This window comes from Pyxicephalus adspersus, chromosome 9, assembly GCF_032062135.1.
Source record: "Pyxicephalus adspersus chromosome 9, UCB_Pads_2.0, whole genome shotgun sequence".
In the NCBI taxonomy this organism is placed as follows: domain Eukaryota; kingdom Metazoa; phylum Chordata; class Amphibia; order Anura; family Pyxicephalidae; genus Pyxicephalus; species Pyxicephalus adspersus.
In genome coordinates, this window is record NC_092866.1 from 24,055,826 (window position 1) to 24,076,483 (window position 20,658).

Consider the following 20,658-nt stretch of genomic DNA (forward strand, 5'->3'; position numbering starts at 1 on the left):
TGACTAGGATAAATCTTGGGCTCCACATGTCATCCGTACCAGTTGTTCCAACGGACTGCGTGACTGGCTAAATCGGCATAAAGCAGCAATGCTATTTGCAATCCCGATGGTGTGGAGAGAATCGCAAGACAATCTAATCAACTGCTATTTTTGCCGCATAAACAAAAGTGGATTCTAAGGTAAAACCACGCACAAAATTGTATATCCCAGCCTCAATTCTGCAATTAGGCCTGTTCCCCATGATGATTCATTGCAAGTTTTGGTACCGGAACCACATGATGGACTTGCTTCTGTAGAAGGTGATGAGGAATGCGCTGGAGTTGCAGCCAGTTACAACCCCGAATCACCTGATCCTGATTACTTGGCCGATGAAGATTCAGAACCAGAGACCTTTACACAAGCAGAGCTAAATGATCTCGTTCCTGACCTAAATCTCTCCAAAGACAAAGCAGAACTTCTTGCTTCAAGGTTTAAACAGAAGCACTTGTTTGCAAAAGGTGTAACTGTAACTCACTACAGAAAATGAAACCATAACTTGACAACATTCTTTACTAGTGATGAACTGTCATGATATAAATGCACTCTTTAATAGTTTGTCAAAACATGTTCCATCAGAATGGCGTATCTTCATTGATTCCTCCAAAAGAAGCTTGAAAGCAGTCTTACTGCATAATAGTAATTCCAAACCCAAATAACCTAAAGAAGTCCATTGACAACATAAAGTTACTACTTGAAGGAATCCAATATAAAACACACCAGTGGAACATCTGTGGGTATCTAAAGGTCATTGGCTTGCAGATGGGCATGCAAGGAGATTCACAAAATATTGCTGTTTCCTTTGCCTGTGGGGCAGCCGATTTACGGGAGACCATTATGTCCAGCGTGATTGGCTACCAAGGGATACCTAAAAGCCCGGAACCAGCAGTGACAAGTTTCTGCCTCTGGTTGACCCGCATAAAATATTTCTGCCACCTCTCCATATCAAGTTAGGCTTGATGAAGAACCTTGTAAAGACCATAGGTAAATCAAACTCCATGGGTTTTCAGTACCTTGTTGGGAAGTTTCCAAACATAAGCACTGCAAAAATGAAGGAAGGGATATTTATAAGGCCAGATCAAATCTGTTTTGCGGTATGATGTTTTCAAACAATCAGTCTCAGCAGCTGAGCTAGAAGCTTGAGATGCATTCAAGTGGCTGTGTGAAAATTTCCTGGGCAACTCCTGCATACAAGGAAGTAGTTCAGAATCTGCTTGATTCATACCAGAAATTAGGCTGTTGCATCTCAGCAAAAATACATTTCTTGCACTCACATCTAAAATGCTTCCCGGAAAATCTTGGAATGGTGAGAGACAAACAAGGAGAACGTTTTCACCAGGACATTCAGTTAATGGAACACTGCTATTAAGGTTTCTGAAATGAAAGTATGATCACTGACTACTGTTGGATGCTGCACCGCGACAATCCAAAGAGTACACAAGAAAATCATACTCTAAGCATTTCTGAAGAAACAATGGTACCTGACTGATACTGTTCAGTAGATCTATACCACAGTGTGCCTTATTTTACTTTACACTGAAGATTTATTAACATTCACTTCAATGGTGCTTACGTTTTAGTACAAAATACATGCACGTACAATGTTACCTAAAATAGTACTCATAACTCAGGAACTGTACATGTTAGGGGAAAACTGAAAACACATCTGAAATCTGCTTGGAAAAACTGATTTAGAAAAGTTTGCTGTAGTTTCTGATGATTATATTGTCCTAAAGACTATACCAAAAAAATAGTTAACCACTGAAACACTAGGGTGGACACATAGTGGGGTTTACTAACTAAAAAGGGGGGGGGGCAGTGTGGGGTAAGTCCCGTTCTCCTTTATACAGCCGTAGCAGAGATTTGGTCCACTAAGCCATCTACAGATTTAAACTTATGATCACCACAGTATAGATAATGAAGCTGGTGTCACAATAAATAGTAAGTACTGTAACCAAGGTTCCCAAATATTTGCACATTTTTCTTGAGGTATGAGAGTGCTAGACAACTTTTCGTTAATAAATATACTGTCTTCTCTAATAAACACCTCCTGATATGGAACATAATATAAATTAAATATTTGTGAGGTTTGGCAGCTTGAAATGTAACAGAGTCAACCAGGGATCTCTTGCCATATGTATCTGGAAACCAGAAGTAGCTTGAAAACTCTACCCCAGAATCTAATAATAAAAGGACACTTCCACCAGATATGCAGGTGTGCACCTGGGTCCCGGCAGACCTGAGTTATGTTGGAAAAAATGTTTCAATTTTGCAGGTACCATGTACCATCTCATCATCACCTTAAACAGTGATTACATTGTAGTGATATTACATGAGCAAGATGTCATCGTGGACCACATCCTAAACCATTCCTTATCAGGTTTAGTATATTTCAATTCCTTTTCCCAATGCATGGTATATGAGTGTAGTCCGGCATCTGTCTAAGATGGGGAATAACAGGAGGTCTAGATTTAAGTGGGAGCTAAGGAACTGTGCTAGTTTCCACTGGGTGACTGTGAGGTACTTACCCCGCTTGCGATCCTGCGTCATCCTCGGCAACCCGAGGGATCGGGGGCAGTGTAGGGGAGGCCGCCGCAGCAGGCGTGGCCAAGGCCACCACTGCTCTGCTAGCAGTGCGTCTCCCGGCTCTGGCGAAGAGATCCGTTCCGACCAAACTACTGTTTGGTCAAACGGCATCCCCAGCATTCCCTCAGCACTCCTGTGGATGTGTGCAGCACAGCACGATCAAGGGGCCCTGGTGTAAGAGGCACCCGGTATAGCCTCTGTATAACAGTGGTTACAGTGGGTGCGCTCTTGTGTTTGGATTACTGGTTAAACTTCTGTTGTCGTTACCAGCAGCGACCCGGCCTGTTTTGTGACCTTTGCATAAACTCTGCCTGCCCTGACTTCGGATTGTCCCTGACCACATCTTCTGCCTTATCCATCTGTACCGCACTTTATCGGACTGACCTTTTGTGTATGACCCTTGGCTTGTTTTTGGAATACGCAATAAAGCTTGTTAAAAGGATACCTGGAGTTGGTAGTTGCTTGTGCGCCCAGGCGCATTACAGTGTGTTGGGATTCCAGCTGAACCCAAAGTGCCGCCTTACCCGCATGTAGACTGGTGAAGTGGCAATTTGTGCTGTCTGATAATATTTAGGTATATTGGGAACTCCCAACATACAAAACAACCCTGTTTTTTGTGTGTAAACATGATTTTATGGGATACTCTCATTTTTTAATTGCTCCAGATACATGAGAATAATGTTTTCTGAAGAGAATGTAAAACTGCTGTAGGGACCGATATTGGAAGGGTTCGGAAATAGTACACCAGTTTGGGTAAAATTGTCATTTTTACTGAGTTCACTCTACCCATCCACGAAATGGGGTGGGTGTTCCATTTATTTATTAGTTCTTTTAAATTTCTGAATATTGGCATGTAATTTGAGGAGAATAGTGTTTCCGGGGTCCAGGTCAAATGTATTCCCAGGTAATCTAAGTGGCAAAATGCCCAGGTGTAGCGGAATGAAGTTTGTAAAGAGGGACTAATCTAAGCATGGGCAAACTACGGCCTGCAGGCCTTGTACGGCCCAGTAGGGATGTTTCTCCGGCCCTTTGGGTGGTCAGCAGTTCTGGCTGGTGCCACCCTGAGCAGGATCAGGAAAAGGACCCTGCTGGGGGGGGCGCACTGGCCAGGGCCACGGAACACGTCCTCTGGATTTGAGCCTGCGATCGGAAAGTGGGCGGGCTGTGTCACTGCACACAACCCGCCCACTCCACCATCACAGGCTCAGATCAGTGATGGGAAAGTAGGCGGAGTTATGCCATCATGACATCATGTTCAGTGGCGTCATGATGGCATAACCCCGCCCACTCCCCTATCAGTACGGCCCCTCTGTCAAATTTTATTTCAGATTGTGGCCCCTGACTAAAAAATTTGCCCACCCCTGGACTAATCTCATATGGCAAAAAAGTGCGGTTTTGTATGTGTTGAGTGACTCGTTTTTGTCAGAGTTTGCTTTCTTTATGGACTCAACATGTGACTTAAAAAATTAGGTTAATAGCTGTCATTTAAGGCAGAGTTTTTGTTATTTCTTTATGCTTCCAATAGGGCATACTATTGTTTCCCCTGTTAAGTCCAGGGGGACATGTAGTCTCCACAACCTTTGGTAACTTGGTAATGTATTTTAGGTTGAAGTATCCTTATTACTTCTCAAATAAGACTTAAAGCGTACCTAAACTCAGAAATTTCACATTACATAAAAGGGTAGACAACCCTTTTATGTAAAGTAGAAATTCTGTTGTTTGTTTTTTTTAAAAAAAAAAAAAGGGTGCAGCACTGCACTCTAATTCTGGATTGCCTAGGCAATGAAAAATAAATGAGAGCCCAATGCCTGCTGGGATACCTATGTCACGCATCCCGGGAGGCTCTTGGGTGCTCCTTCTGCATATACCTGAGCATCTCGTGCACAGAGAAAACATTGCTAATCTCATGCATGCGTTTTTTTTCCATCCTACACCACCCAATCCCGTGCCTGGGTTGGGTGACGTAGGATGAAGAACCAGGAAAGTGAGGAGAAGATGGCGGCGCGATGCAAGACACTCCTGGATGGATCGGACTGCCCTGCAGGAGTGGAGGTCAGTGTATTTTTTTTGGCACACTTCAGTTTAATTCCTCTTTAATGTTTCCCTCATAACAGTGATCAAGCAAGTTTAAATTTGTTCCTGGGAAAGCTGTATTCAGCAAATTGAAAAGGAAAATGGTTACCCATTGAATAAAGCAGTTTTGTATGTGTTGGGTGACTTGTTTTTGTTGGAGTTTGCATTTCCCAGAGGCTCTACACGTGATTCCAGGAAATGTAAGTTAACAGCTGTCATTTAAGACAGAGTTTTTCTTATGTTTCTAATAGGCCATGTGATAAAAAAGGACTTTTCTGTAGCTAAGCAAAAAAAGTCTCTGAATGTGTTCTCTGATCTGTTGTTTTGCAATAGGAAACTTTATTTACAAAACAACATCATACAAATGATATTGAATCCTGCCTGTTTTACATAATTAGGACACTGTCATCTAGTGACAAAAAAGGTACATTTATCACATGTATTCAAAGCATCATTTGTTGGCATCCAGATTAGTAGCTAAATTACACTAAAAGCATTAACAATTTCATATAATACTATCTGTACAGGTCACCTGCAATATTTGAAGGAATAGTGAAATTTTGAGATCCGATCTGAAAAATAAAGTTTAAAAAACTTACTTTTCAATTTGTTTTTGTCAGTATTGCAAATTAAATCTTAATATTATACTGGAAGATAAACCTTACTGTTGAATACATGAGCTTTTCCTCTAAGCCTTACTGTTGGGAATCAATCTACCCCGGTTACTTTTAAAGGAAATCTCACACTTGTAATGTAGAAAGGTGCCTACTTTGTCTCTTATATACTGAAATACTAATGCATTTATGGAAAAAATTGTGCTCATTATATCAATAAGTTTTAGAAAATATAAATGGACTTTCTGCTTTGACTACTACTGAATCTGCTATTTTAAAGCTGAAAAAAAATGTATCCATAATCTCCGGTTTAGGCCAGCGTCAACCAGGAAAGCATATTAAAAACTGTAGTTTACTTTTTTTTTTATCATTTTGTGACATTATTTACCTTACTGCACTGTAGGATGCGTTGTAATGTAGATTCTAATTGGCTATGCAAAGACTAGACTATGGACTATGAATCCAACTCTACAAGTTCACAAAAACAATGTATTTTATAGACCATATGTCTACATTACAAGGCCATGGACTGTACCATGACTATACCACCACTGACTATACCACCCATTAATGTCTGCCATTTGGCTATTATTCTCAGCTTTTATTGATGGAAATTACAAGCAATATGTCACATAATAATCACAAAAAGAATTATTGTTACTTAGAGATCCCTAAGTTAACTATTTAATTAGTAAATCACTCCCTTATATAATATGAAAAAATGAGTACTATAGTGAAAATGACAACTACAAGTCACAAATAACTATTCTAGACTAACTATATTAGTTCTTATATGTATTCTCACATTTCTTACACTGATAATACTTTAGATCCAATAACTAGTAAGCCACTGTTGCTGACACAAACTAAAAATTCTTACAGAAAACCTTAAGAATAAATCTCTTTCCCCTGCTAATTCAAGAGGGAAATGAAGCCTCCACAACCTTTGGTAACTTGGTAAAGTATTTTAGGTTGAAGTATCCTTTTTATTTCACAAATAGGACTCAATGTTCTCTCCTTAACAGTGGTCGAGCAGGTTTAAAATTTGTTCCTGGGAAAGCTGTATTCAGCAAATTGAAAGGCAATATGGTTACCCCTAAGATTCTCTATATGCCTACATATGTTTTCACCAATATAATGAAATTGCCTAAATATGTAAAAAAATGAATCACACATGTCTCACACAAGAAGGCTTCTGCTGTGTCGACTTTGATGTCTTTTATTGTGTGTCAATGTATATTTTAGAAACAAAGAATGTATACACATGCAGAGTATGTAGTAAAATGATATAAAACCTCTAAAAAAAATGTACACACGTAAAAAAAAGAAAACAAATGAAAATGGGCCAGAATCATTTAAGGAACTTTCATCAGAAATATATTTAAAATTGAACCTTTAATGCTCTCCAAAGCCAGCAGCTTGCCTATACACATAATGTCATAACTCAAAGCCTTTGGCACTCATACTGTTCTGCAAAATTACATTTTTCTGATCCTCCAAGTATTTACAATCAACACTTGAAGTCACTTATAGTTTTCATAGTTATCTGTATAGTTTTTTTTATTTTTAAACATAGTAATAAACTTTCTTATAAATGTTAAGTGTAATTGTATACCTATTGTTATTACCAAAGGCTGCAGACCACCTGTAAGGGAAGTGGTCACAAGTTTATAAGTGTACATATTGAGAACATCTCTCTTCCCACTGGTTGTAACCATATGAGTGCACCTCACATAGATACTGGAGGCTACTCTGGATGCTATGAAGAGGCCTGTATCCAGTATTCAATTATAAAACTCTGAACAGTAACATTGAGAAGTAGGATACTATTGGCAACAAGCCCACGAGTAGCTGCAGTGAACAAAGCAGTCCCATGTTAGATAGTATTATAATGTTAGGATTGGACAATGCCAGGATAAAATCTATGTGGGTATAGCACAACTTACTTTATTTACCAGAAACTCCCCATTGCATTTTGTGACCACAGTCACCTCTTTGGAAGGAAGAAGGTAGCGAATTTCAAGTCAGTTAGTTGTAAACTCAGGTAATTCTGTTAATTAATAAAATGTGCTACACTCACATCAAGTACAGAGATGTCATGTTGTCTAATCCAAACATTGATAGGCATTTCTACTCAGGATGTGGCTACTTTATAAGGACAACAAAGTATAATGCATTACATTATGTTATTAAAACTTTTGTTTTGCTGCTAGAATATATATTTATGTGATCTTGTCCCACTTACCTTTTTGACCTGGTAAAATAATACTCCCCTAGCCACTTCGCTCCTCCAATGTCCTACTACTGACTTCCCTACTCATAACCTCATCACATGCACGGCTCTAAGACTTTTCTAGAGCTGCCCCAATTCTTTGGAATGGTCTTCCTCATCTTTTGGCTTGCTGCTACTTTCCGCTCATTTAATAGAGCATAAACATATTTTTTCAAACTTCCCTATTTTCTTCTGTCTTTTGAAATCCTGACTACTTCCCACCACTACATATCTTCCCTCCTATTGTGTGTTACTTCCCCCACCTCCTAGATTGTAAGCGCTTTAAGGCAGGGTCCTTTCCTTCTCCTGTGTCACTGTTTGTATTTATCTGTCATTCGCAACCCCTATTTAATGTACAGCGCTGCATAATATGTTGGCGCTATATAAATCCTGTTTAATAATAATGATAATAATAATCCTAATTAAAAGTTCAGTTGAGCTGTAATAATGTATCACCTGGTTCTTCTGCAATAAAAACCCTGCCTGTTTCCAATTTTTCATTATAAAACTATGGTTCCACTTTAAGCCCTGAATAAAGCAGGGGGTTATCGGACTGCAGTGAAATTAGTGAAGGAAATTTCAGTAGAGGTGAGGAGCACTGTGTACAACTGTGCAAGACTAAAAGTAAGCATTACGTTCAGCTTAAAAGTTCTCCTAAAATTTACCAGGTAAAATGGGTCCATTGGGTCCAATTCACAAAAAAACACAGAATGTGTTAACATATTGCTATATAGAAAGTTTTTTCAGCTAAGTCTTACATGATTCTTCACTTACAGTCACAGTCACACTTTAAAACAAGCCAGCCATACAGTTCTTCTTTTTACACCTGTATAAAGTGCTGTTCTGTCACAGGAAAGAGGAATAGTCCTATTAAAATGCACAGTTCACCATACGCAGAACAAACATTAAAAGCTGCAACATGTTTCTAAAGGTAATTTCAAGTTTGGTGGCCTAGAGCAGCAGTTGCCAACTAGTGGCCAACGAGAAAATTTTGCTAGTCCGCTGCTCTGGCCGGTGGGCCCCCAGTGGAGTCAGGAGAAGGAGCTGCTGGTGCACCGGTCGGAGCTGCGGACCATGTCCCCCATAAGTTGGCATGTTCTGGCATCATAACATCACTCTGGGGGAATTTTCTCCCCCTTTGACTGACACACAGATTTCCTTGCATGTGCGGTCTGCAGTCTGTAAATTTAGTGGTCTGTGAGGTACAAAAGGTTGGCAACCACTGGCCTAAAGCATCATTAAGCCCTCTCCCATTGATTGCCACCACCGTTAGCCCTCCCTTTTTAGCAATTTGCTTTCCTTTCTTTCAATCATCCAGTCTTAGTAATGTGTGGCTGTATGCAACAGCTCTTACCCATTAAGCCTAAAATGTGCATTCCCATAGTGCAGTGTTTTCTGTTGGTGTATTGGTTAGTGGTACTGTTTCATATGCCTTTGATGGTGAATTCAAGACTAACCATTGATGTTTGGACAACTTCAACTTTGCTAAAAGTAATTCATAATTTGGTAGTATATTTGTGTTCATATATAATTTTTTATTTATTTTTAATCTTATTTTGAATAGGCAGCATTTCTCCTGTTCTACACATAGACTTATCTTACTTACCGCAAACCTGTTTAACCAGGGTCAGTACTTGAAGAATGGGAGAAATGGAACTAACAATACAATTTTGTAAAAAACAGAAATGTCAGCTGTTACTTTACTAATTTATAAACTTCCTTAACAAGGCTTCAATTTTGAATCCTGGTAGACTGCCTATGGGAATTAAAGGCCTCTGTTTGGTAATATTTGTAAAATAATACATAATGGCTACACTGTATATGGAATATATTTCTTTATCTGTCAACTTATGACCACACAGCCAAATCAAGGCCACATCACAAGAAGGCAGAAACCAATGCAATGTGTACAAAAAAGTACAAACTTGTTTATATAAACAATCATAAAACTTTTAGCCAACCACAGAAAATGTTTTATTGTATAAGCATTGTATATACTTTTATTTGACATTTTCTTTGGTATTGATCTACATTTTATATTATGTTTTTCCTGTTTAAAATTATTTTAATTGAAGTCAAATAAGCTTCTACAATATGTACTGCCATGGTAACAAGATATATCAGTAGACTAATGTGCATATAGAATGGCTCAGGAAGGCCACACAGTAGAAAATTGCATAGTTTGACCCTGATAATTCCTGGTAGAAACAAGTAAAACAATCTACAGACATATTCCTTACAGCATACCTGCAAAAAGGATATAGGTCACATCTAAATAAGGTACATCTAAAAACTATGGGATCAAAAGTGAGTTCTACTGTCAACTATATATATATATATATAAGCCTGCTAACCAATTCGGTACTTTTTGGAACACTTTTTACATTTTTAAATCACCTATTTATTTGTTTGTGTTTTTTTTTGTTTCAGTGATTTTTATTAGTTTTACATTTTTCAAACAACCAGAAAAAAAATAAATAACAATAAAAAACACAAAACATACATAATGTTACTGGGGGATCACATAAGACATTTCATGTCCTGACTCCAAAAAGCCCAAGTCCAGAGGCATGTTACAATATTTAGGTGCAGCAGCCTGCATGGACATGACAAAAATGACAGCTTGGGGGGGGGGGGGGATAGTCATGAGAAGGAGTGATGAGGAGGGGAAGGGGACCATATTGTTTGTGTTTTTTATTCCATAAAACACTACCTAAAATATCATTACATATAAATGTTTCTGCTATTGAACCCTGTGCAGACTTTATTCTCTCCACTTCTCTAGTCATCTCTACAGATCTTGGCTGACCAATTTTCTAACATAAGCAAAAAATAATCCGATTAACTGTGCAAGATGATTTTGATGTCATAAATTTACTCCTTTGGTAAATCAATCTCATAATTTTGATTCAATCATATACAGAATAATTTATTTTGATGTTACTTTTTTGCTACTGTAATTCATTTTATAGTTTTGTCGTTGGAAAAAATGCAACTGATCAACAGTTTTGTTGATCGGTGTAAATAAGAGTTATGTAAATGCTAACACTCACCAAAACATCTTAACTGTCTGATAAGAAAGAGTCACTATGATGAATCATTTACAGGTGTGCATAAATGTATTCTTGACTTATTGAGGCCTGTAAGTTTAACAACACATGGTAAAGAGAGAGCTTAGAGCTTCACCTGCTGGTAATAAAATACCTAAAAATATAATTTGCAATATAACTTCACCTAAATGTACCTTCTTACCATATTATACAAGCAAGTGCATTAAATAATATATGCACAGCAAAAGAGAATTTTTGCTTTTTTAGTGTCCTGCCTTTTGCCATTGCAGTAAGTGGCTCCTAATTGTGTTATATCTAGCATATCTAAAAGAATTATGGGGCCCTCACAAATAGGGTTAGAAATATGTAGGTCAAGTGGCTGTGCTTATCAAGAGATTGTTTATATTTAGTTGCTCCAAGTTATTTAAAAATAGAAAATATATCGAAGTACACTTATGGAATCTTTATGTCTATGTCAAATAACATAACTTGACCAAAGACTGGTCATGTGTAAACAAGCCTCGTGCCTGGGAGAGAGACAAAATATGATTATAATGTATTCAAAACTTAATGAGAGTTCAATCTTTATTTGCCTATTTGTCTTCCTGAATGGAAGACTCTTCAGACTTATTTGGATAAATATAACAGCGATTTTGTTCAATGGAAGGAAAAGGATGTAAATAAATGGAAACTAAAAAATTCAAAGCAATAGAGACGCTTAAGGAAAAAAGATACAAGAGCAAACTGTACCAGGTCGTTTTCACTTTATCAAAAAAAAAAAAAAAACGCTTTAGATAATTTTTTTACCAAGAAAAAAATAGACATTACCTACTAGGACTCACATATGTTGAGGAAACTTGACTTTAGGTCTATCTTTTTGCCCAGATCAAAATCTGTCCAAATTTGACACCATTTAAGACCTACATCTCTTTGCTCAAAAGCTAATTCTTAAAGAAAGCTTGTTATTGAAAAAATAAGGGAAGTCAAATTTGAAAATGTGACTAAAATCATGTCTAATATTACTAGAGAAGATTTAAAAGATTTGAATAATTTCATGGAATTTTAGGACAAAACAATTACGCTGAGGAAGGTAATCCATTATTCCAAAGTACTTCTACTTTTCCCCCAAAATATACAAATAAATCTCAAATCTTTCCACGTCTTCACTCCAAAAAAACATAGGGATGTTTCTCAAGTGTGTAATGACTGAAACTGATCAGCTACCATTAACAAAAGACAAGATATATAATCCTAAATACCAACAGTAACAGGCCCTAAATACTCTCCAGAATAACTCATCTTTAATTATAAAACCATCCGATAAGGGAGGTAATGTGAATATGGATGAACCACATTATATAAATATCAACAGGCAATACTATTCTTTCCTCTTACAGCGCACAGCGTCAGCATACTATCAGAAGTATCCCAATGGGACAATACCTTAGATTGAGAAGAATTTGCCCAAGTTTACAAGATTTACAAGATGAGGTAAAAAAACTTAGGGATAGGCTCCTGAGTAGAGGATATTCTAATTCTTTCCTAAAAAAGCTTACAATCAAGCTGCAAAAGCAGATAGATCAAATGTTTTGTATAAAACAAGGGAGGAAAACTACAAAAACAAACAAAATATAGTATGCCTAATTACATCATTCACAAAACAAGTTATTTCTCTATTTGTCTGCTTCAACTGCCCATATAGTAATTTGACTGTTTCTATATTACAGTACGACCACAGGCTGTATCTCATGATGTAGCTTATCTTAAACGTTTATCAATGTATACATTTTTTGATCAATCTACATATGGCCTCTTCTGATTTGATGAAGCGGACATTGTTCTGCGAAACACATCATCATTAGTAGATTTTTTTATTTTATATATATTGTATGTCACCTCAACAATGTTTTTAAATTTGATTTTGTTCTTATAGTTCTGTTGTTTGGGGTTATTTGTGTCAAATGTTCATTTTATTAATACTACTACTAATAATCTACTTTTTAAATGAGCCTAATTGTGGAATATTTAGTGCCATTTTTATTCACATTGAAATGTTTTTAGCCTTTAATATACATGCTAAAGAGATAAAGATGTCACTGCTCCTACTGTGAGCCTTCAGAAATAGAAATAAAGGGGGGGGGGGGGTTGTGATTTTAACCCTGGGTGCTAAAGGTCCTTGTCTCAGCACTATGTGATATGCTATTCTTGCCTACATCTTTAATTTGATCTATCACATGTTGTATTTTTAGTTACTTATATTCATCTATAGTTATTTCATGTGTGGTCTAAAAGCTGTCACAATTATTCAAGCATGTAAATATATATTGCTTTAAAATGCAGTGGTATTAAATTATAGATTATTTTACAATAGATGTAACTATGTCTCACATATCCAATATTGCCTGGAGAGCTTGCAAGTTACACCACATTCTTAATCAGAATGATATCACTGTCTCCTGCAAAAAGCAGCAGTTTACATACTCCTTTCATTTGTCCACTGAGCTACCTATCACTTTTGCAGGAGGTGTTCACAGATTGGATAATCATTCAATAGGCAATTTAAAGTGGGTTTACTTCTACTTTAAGGTGTAAGCTCCTCAAGCCGACAACATTGCTGCTTGTTACAAGACAGCATCTTAGTGTTTTTAGACTTAAATAGAATCCTAAATTAAGGTTAAATAGGTTACTTATATATTATTTGTAGTACTTAGTATTATTTAATTGTGCTTTTTATATCTGTATAGCAGCATTTATTTCTATATGTGCTCAACTAAATTTATGCATCTGCACATAAACATTCAATGACGAAGGACCTATGACCTTTTCACATGACAACATCCTTGTGAGTAGTCATGACAAGGTATGGAAATGTAGCTCAAAAAATATTCCAAACTTAACCTTCTCATAGGAGTTGATTTTGCATTACAAAATACTAGCAAGCTGGCATTTACATCACTGACTCTTTAGATATGTGTGTGCATAAGAAAAAAAATCAAATGTGATTAGTTTGTAGTGCACAGAACTTACAATACTGAAAGCAATCAAATATTTCTAAAAAATAAAATAAAATGTTTCTAAAAAAAAAAAAAATCTTTATGAGGTGATCTAGTCACGAGGCCTGGCATAGGGCAATATTGTCTTTTTTTTTTTTTTTTTACAAGACCAACAAACAGTTAACATAATTACAGATGAAAGGGAATGTTTAAAAAATTCACATCTCTTTATATCACTCAAACACAAAAATGTATTACAGGTAGTTCCCGAGTTAAGGACATCCGACATACAGATGACTCCTAAATACGAACGGAGCTTTCCCTGCTTGTTCGTGTGCAAGACGGAGGCTTGATGGGGGGGCGGTGTGCATGATTGGCAAAAGAGAGCTCTTCTGCAAACTCTTGTAACTCAATGGGTAAATAAAAGTAGAGAAAAGAAAACTGTGATTTTTAAGGCAAAACAAATTTGTGTTGTATATTTTACATGATTAATTTTATATAACAACAGTGGTGATTAGTGGTCATTCCCAATAAATATTCATGGGATCTGTAGACCATTAGCTATACATGTCAGATACCTGACTAAATAACATAAGCATGGCTGGGTCTACACAGACATTTATAAAAACACATGTAAATGTTCATACTGGGTTTTTATCCACTTTTATTAGCGTATTAAAACTATGCCGCATTTTCCTTCATTTTTACCCTTTTTACGTTTTAAGTGCTTAAAAATGCCCCAAAACATGGGAAAACACCTCATTTAAATCAATGGAAGTGTTTACCCGCGATTTCCCGCATTTTTGGCCGTTTTCCAGCTTTAACCCAGGGTTTTATTTTTTTAAATGTTGCAAGCAACATTTAGAATAAAGCTCATAAACATGCCTCAAGGAAACGTCCTGGTCTAGATTAGCCCATTTGAATGCATGGGGATTTTAAACATGAGCTTTAAAAGCCTCAGCTTAAACGCTGGGGAAAACATTCGTGTAGACTAAGCCTAAAAGACATAAAGTCAATTGTCCTGACGCGTCCCACGGGCCAGCTAATTTACTGTTGGACATCCATGTGGGTGCTGTAGAGAGACCGACTCCCTGCTTTCACAAGACGAGAAGCCGATCTTACTAAACCCCCTGCTGCCATTTCATCAACACACACGCTGCAGGCTAATACCTATACCTCACCAAATGGAAAGCTGATCCCACGCAGCTCCCTTCTGTCATCTTTTAAATATACATGCTGCTGATCTACATTTATTTCTTGCAATATCCTGAAATATCTGGATCTTATTTCCCTTTCCTCATCATTATGGACTTATAATCCTAATCATAACGAGACACCTAGCTACAACATATAACAAGTATTATCAGTCTCTGCAAAACCCCTGAGGAAGCCACACGGTGAAACGTGTCGGGCCATTTGACTTTACATCTTATGCTCATGGTTTTTAGTCAGCTTTTGGACATGTATAGCTAATGGTCTACATATCTTATGCCTATTCAATGGGAATGACCACATATTACTGTTGTTGGTGTATATGATCATCGTGATATATGATATATGATCGTGAAATATACAATACAAATTTGTTTTGCCTAAAAATCCCCAGTTTTCTTTTCTCTACTTATATTTACCTATATATTGTGGGGTGGCAAACATTAACATACAAAGGAAGGATTGCTATTCTTACTCTACATTTTAAGTCTTGTAACTCTTTGATGACCAAGAAAAACTCTGCAGTTGTTTCTTTTTGCATATCAAAGCACAGCTTGCTCTAGAAGTTAATGAATGTCTAGACTCCATAAAGTTTTTTTTTTTTTATTTTGTTTATGATTAACTCACAGTGAGGATTTTATACAGTAACTGACATCACGCTGCCTAATAATACATTGAGACAAACATCTGTCCTATTTGCATTTATTAAAATAATGTACCTGTTCCGACTTACATACAAATTCAACTTAAGAACAAACCTACAGTCTGTATTTGGTATGTAACCTGGGACTACCTGTATATTGCAACATAGCAGTCATTTCAAAGGAGGATGGAGACTACATTTGTTTCTTTTTATCAGTTAGTCATTTTCACAATGATGAGTCTGATGGTCGTCTATGCCATTACCTCACGTCTTTGTCTCGCCCATGCAAAAAACCATCTCTACCTACTTCCAGCTCTCATGCCCTACCCACCTGCCAGCACTGCCTGCCCCCCTCCCCCCACACCAACTGGCCCCATCCGTTGACTTGCACAGAAGCACAACTGTAAGTGGGAAATCTGGACAAGTAGGATGTCAATTCATCCTACCCACCCAGTTGTCTTACTTGCGGCTGTGTTTGAATGTCATAAAGCATCAGCAAAGCATAAAAGCAAGTTTTCCTTTGCTCGGCTGCATTGTTTGCACCCCGGTCAGTGTGGTTGTGCTGGTGCCTACAGAGGTGGTGGGGGCTGTTGACTGAGGAGGGTTTGGGGGTCTCGTGCAGCTGCACACTTTGCAACTCCATATGTCCTCCCCTTCTTTAAACTTCCTTCCCTGATAAACTACAGAAGAGATGAGCACTGTACACACAGTGCTGTTCAGTTTCATGGAATGGTGAAGGAGGAGACCACCCAACTGTGGCCATTATAACATAATTTGTCCTCGCTATGTTGTTTAGTGATCCACTATGGCAGATCACTAAAAGACTTTGAGGGACTGCTGTATACAAGATATATTTTCAACCAAAATGAGCAAGATCTTTGAGCTACAATCAAGGTGCGTCTGTTTATTTAAGCTTAAGAGAGCATAGAAGGTAAGAAATTAAAAGGAATTGGCCATTAAAACTAAAAATGAGAGCATAGGTACACAGAGTAAGCATAGGACAAAAAGTATGGAAAGGGGTACAAAAAATACGTCTTGAGTCAGAAAGGAGGTGATGGCAAACAAGAATGTTATACAGCAGATGTAAAGTTACATAAGGCACAAGGAAACAAAGTAATACTAAAGAGTACACATAAGTCATACTGACTAGAATAATTATTGGGTGTTGGTGATAAAGTAGGACTCAAAATAGGAGGTAGGTGGTAACAGAGGAGGCACATGGCAATAGATGAGGCATAGAAAAGGTATATGGCATATTTGACCCACTCAAATATAAACAGGAAGATTACAAATATAGGAACTTCATAATATGCTCCTGTGAAAATGTATGTAATAAATTAGTAATTATTCACATTTCAGAAAATCTGTGTAGAAGGTGATTGTTCAATCTTTTTTGCACCATCAAAACATTGGATGAACTAGAAAATTATATCCAAACAGAATGCAGTGAAAAAGACCACTATTCTATCAGCACCCAATGTTATATGCTATGACCATTCATTATTGAATACATTTTTAGCCTCATCTGATTTAGAGGAGTTTACATGACATAACCACTAATTGTGTTGATTGTTTTATAGTTAGTTTGACTGAATATGGCACCATTTTATATTAATCATTTAGAAACGCAAATTGTTTTGCTCATTTATTTTGTAGCTATCTCATTTTAAATGCCCAGTGTGGTAGGAGAGTTTGCCTTGACTTGAGCTGTTCTACTTTATGGACAGATTACAGTTTAAAACATAAAGGTGTTTTTCATTTTTCAGATAACATTTATCAGAAAAGTTCCTAAAATGAGAAAAGTCACAAGTAATCTAAAGCTTTAGTATTTGATGTTGCTGTTAATGGAGGCAGTTCAGGAGATATTGAAAATCTTTCAGATGGTGCTAAAAAAAACAACTGCTACAATAAAAAATGTTTAGCCCCAGGCCAGATGTTCATATCCTTGAAAAGGGGGAATCTGTCATATAAACCCAGGATTTATTGCAGGGATAGAACCACAGCCAGATAATCATTTTTATTGATAAAACACACAATTGCTTCTCAGCCGAAATATTGTTACAGAGGGTTACTATGCGCTAGATATAGAGTCAAACTGCAAAGAAATACAAACTGCAAAAAAATATAGTATGCTCAGTTCACTGAGCTGTAAAGATGGGGTTATTTGACATAATGGTCATAATTTAGCTTTGTGAGTGTTATTTTTAAATCTCGTTGGCTGTCAGTATTTTATATAACTGTTAGTATGACAAATAAAAATATTCTTCACAATCATTGGCAATCATTCACAATCAAATACAAACAATAAACAGTTTTATAGCTCAGTAAAAAGTGCCTTGTTTATATATTTGTATTTGTGTATATCTCTACATTATACCTTTTGCAGGTTTGATAAACCAAGGCAAAGATATGCAATGAACTTTATTATTTGAATACAATAAAAATGTACCATGCTCATATTATATTGGGATTAAGTGGGGCTGATTTCCTAAAGGAGTAGAGAATGTTCATTTATTAAAATAAATGCCTACAGTGCAGTGTAAATGTTCACTTTGTTCATAACCAGGTTAAGCTGCATTCACTTTAAATACCCCATCATGTGCAAATGAAACACAAAAATGGCTTTTTCTTGCACATGATGAGTGAACACAGCTTTATCTTATTAACTAGCCTCAGTGAAAATTCACATTCTCCACTTAGTAAATCAAGGTCATTGCTTCATATTGTGCCCAAAGTCTTCTGAAGGTGGGCATTCATCTATATCCTAATGCCTTTAGACTACTGACTGGATCACATTAGAAGTCATTGGTGGACTAGAGTTATGCCCTTCCAATTTGTACACTTTTTTAATAGTATACTCACTTTTAACTGATATGTCCATATAATTGTTTGAATATTTTGCACAATGTACAATTTTTACTTTTAGTCCAGTTCTAGTCTGGTGGTCTTCTATAGCTGTGTATAGTAAGTTAGTGGTATATACTCCTTCTTGAATCCCCACCAAGATGCCTATTGTCCATAGAGTGCCCATGTTTGTTGTGTCAATTTCTCCAGTATGCAATGGTTTCTTCAGTAATACCAACAATACACTGGTGCATTGTTGCACTAGTGCAGGTGTGAAGAGTAAATGCACTCTCTAAATTGCTGAAGGATTAAAAAATAACATAAAATGGAATGTCTGCCAGTGTCTAGTAACGTATTGTATCCTAGTAATGTATTGTGTCACACTGGTGACATGAACACAAGTCAAGTTTCAACAGTAAATACTTTTACAATGTTAAAATGTGTAAGGAAGTAATGCATATGTAAAATACTGACTATAAAGTATTATTGTGATGTACTTTCTTGTAACATCAAATTTACCAAAAAAAGGAATGTTTAAGCTATATGAATGTATTGTTATGCTTCTTTGGGAAGATTCTCTGTTTTACAGGTTGGCATAGTCTCTTAATAGACAGGCTGAACTTTCTTTGTAAGGCTCACCATAAACTGTACAGTCTGACCACACAATCAACTTTAGATCTAATAAATATATATGGAGACCTACCTGATCATCTCCCCAGGCAACCTAGATCAAATCAAGCAGGCCCTTTCATTATATACCTATTGTAAGTTTTAATGGAGATTGAACAATCAAATTTTAACACAAGTGGTAAGCTGAAGATGTTTTGCCACTTGAGCTTTCTCACTTTAAATGAGTGTCAGGAAAACTGGAGTACATTAGAACTGAGAAAACTACTTGAAGGAGCACAGATAAACCATTACATTACATTATAAGTCAACTTGAAGGACTCAACAGATTCAGTAGACCCTAACAGAATGTAAGTTTAAAATGTCATTATGGTTGCTCATCCAGGGGGTAATGTCCACACAAAGCAATGCATATGTACTTTTTCAGAAGATCTCTCTCTAACTCCAGTTAGAGTATCAGCTGCCAAAAAATTAGCCCTTATAATTTTTACACAGATCTCTCCATCCAACATGCTGCACTCCAAGTCTCAACTAGAATTGGTGCATCCTTTCACAGTTCATAAAGGCAGTTTCTTATAGAGGCAATTAAATAGATACTAAAAATGTAAAATTATTGGATTGCCTCTATAAGAAACTGCCTTCATGAACTGTGAAAGGCTGCACTGTACTAGCTGAGATGCTAGGGAGAGATCTGCTGATATATTACAGGTGCATTGCCCTCTGTAGGGTTTAACCCTTGGATGAGCAAACCAGGACAGTGTTTTGAGTGCAGGTTGACTTTTCTGTTATGGTCCTCTGAATCTGGTGTGTCTATTCTAGCTAAGGGGGACTTATAGGGTGATGTGGAATCACAGATAGCAGCACTTCTTACAGAAAAAGCATATGTGGACTTTTTTTGTTGTGTATGTATATATATATATATATATATATATATATATATATATTTGCATTCAAATATATTTATCAACTTTACAGTTTACGCACCACTCATACTATAATATTTTAGATGAATGCATTAAGTTTCAGAGTTAGCTACTGTGTTGAATATCTGTGTTTTAGTGCAAGTGTATTGAAACACTTTCTTATCAGCAATTGTCAAAAAAATGCAAAAATATATTTCTTCAGTGATAAAAAACAAACAATTCTGAAATAAAATATCCACATAACTATTTAAATATGATATGAAGTGATAAGAAATAAAACAATGCTGGTAAATACTGTATGTTCAGATAACACATTAGCAAACTCATTCATTTAATAAATGGAAATAGTTTTGGTGGATGGTGTTACTTTATAGAAACTTCTTAGCCTGTGCATGTGCTGACCTAGGTTACAGGTAACTATACTTTAAATAGTCCAATGTTATTTCAGATATTCTCAGCTAGCAGTTCCTTCTATATATGATGATCTCTATTGTGGAATATACACATGTGAACACATTACATGCAAATATCTTGATCAGAGTTCTGGCCACTACACAGCTCAGACCCCACAAATCATTGCACACATCTGCTTTGTCTCACACTTACCCTTACCTGTAGAAAAGCTGAAGCCAGCGAAGCAGAGAGCAGTAATGATCCATTAGCAATATCCAGACTTGAGAAGGATAAGAGACCACCAGCCACCACTTCCCTTTGACTGCTATAACAAAGCCACAGCTGTAACATGCAGAGAGATGTGTAAGCCAGCATTGGTGGTGCCTGGGATA

General features: G+C 36.8%; 1 long non-coding RNA gene across 1 annotated transcript in view; it reads right to left on the reverse strand.

Annotated features, from left to right (window-relative positions):
* The window catches only part of LOC140338631 (uncharacterized), a 78,988-nt gene extending 58,423 nt beyond the window's left edge, over positions 1-20,565 (reverse strand). The window contains exon 1 of the long non-coding RNA XR_011922281.1: positions 20,486-20,565. This is a non-coding gene — a long non-coding RNA (uncharacterized lncRNA). The remainder of the gene's footprint in view (positions 1-20,485) is intronic.
* Positions 20,566-20,658: the final 93 nt, after the last annotated feature.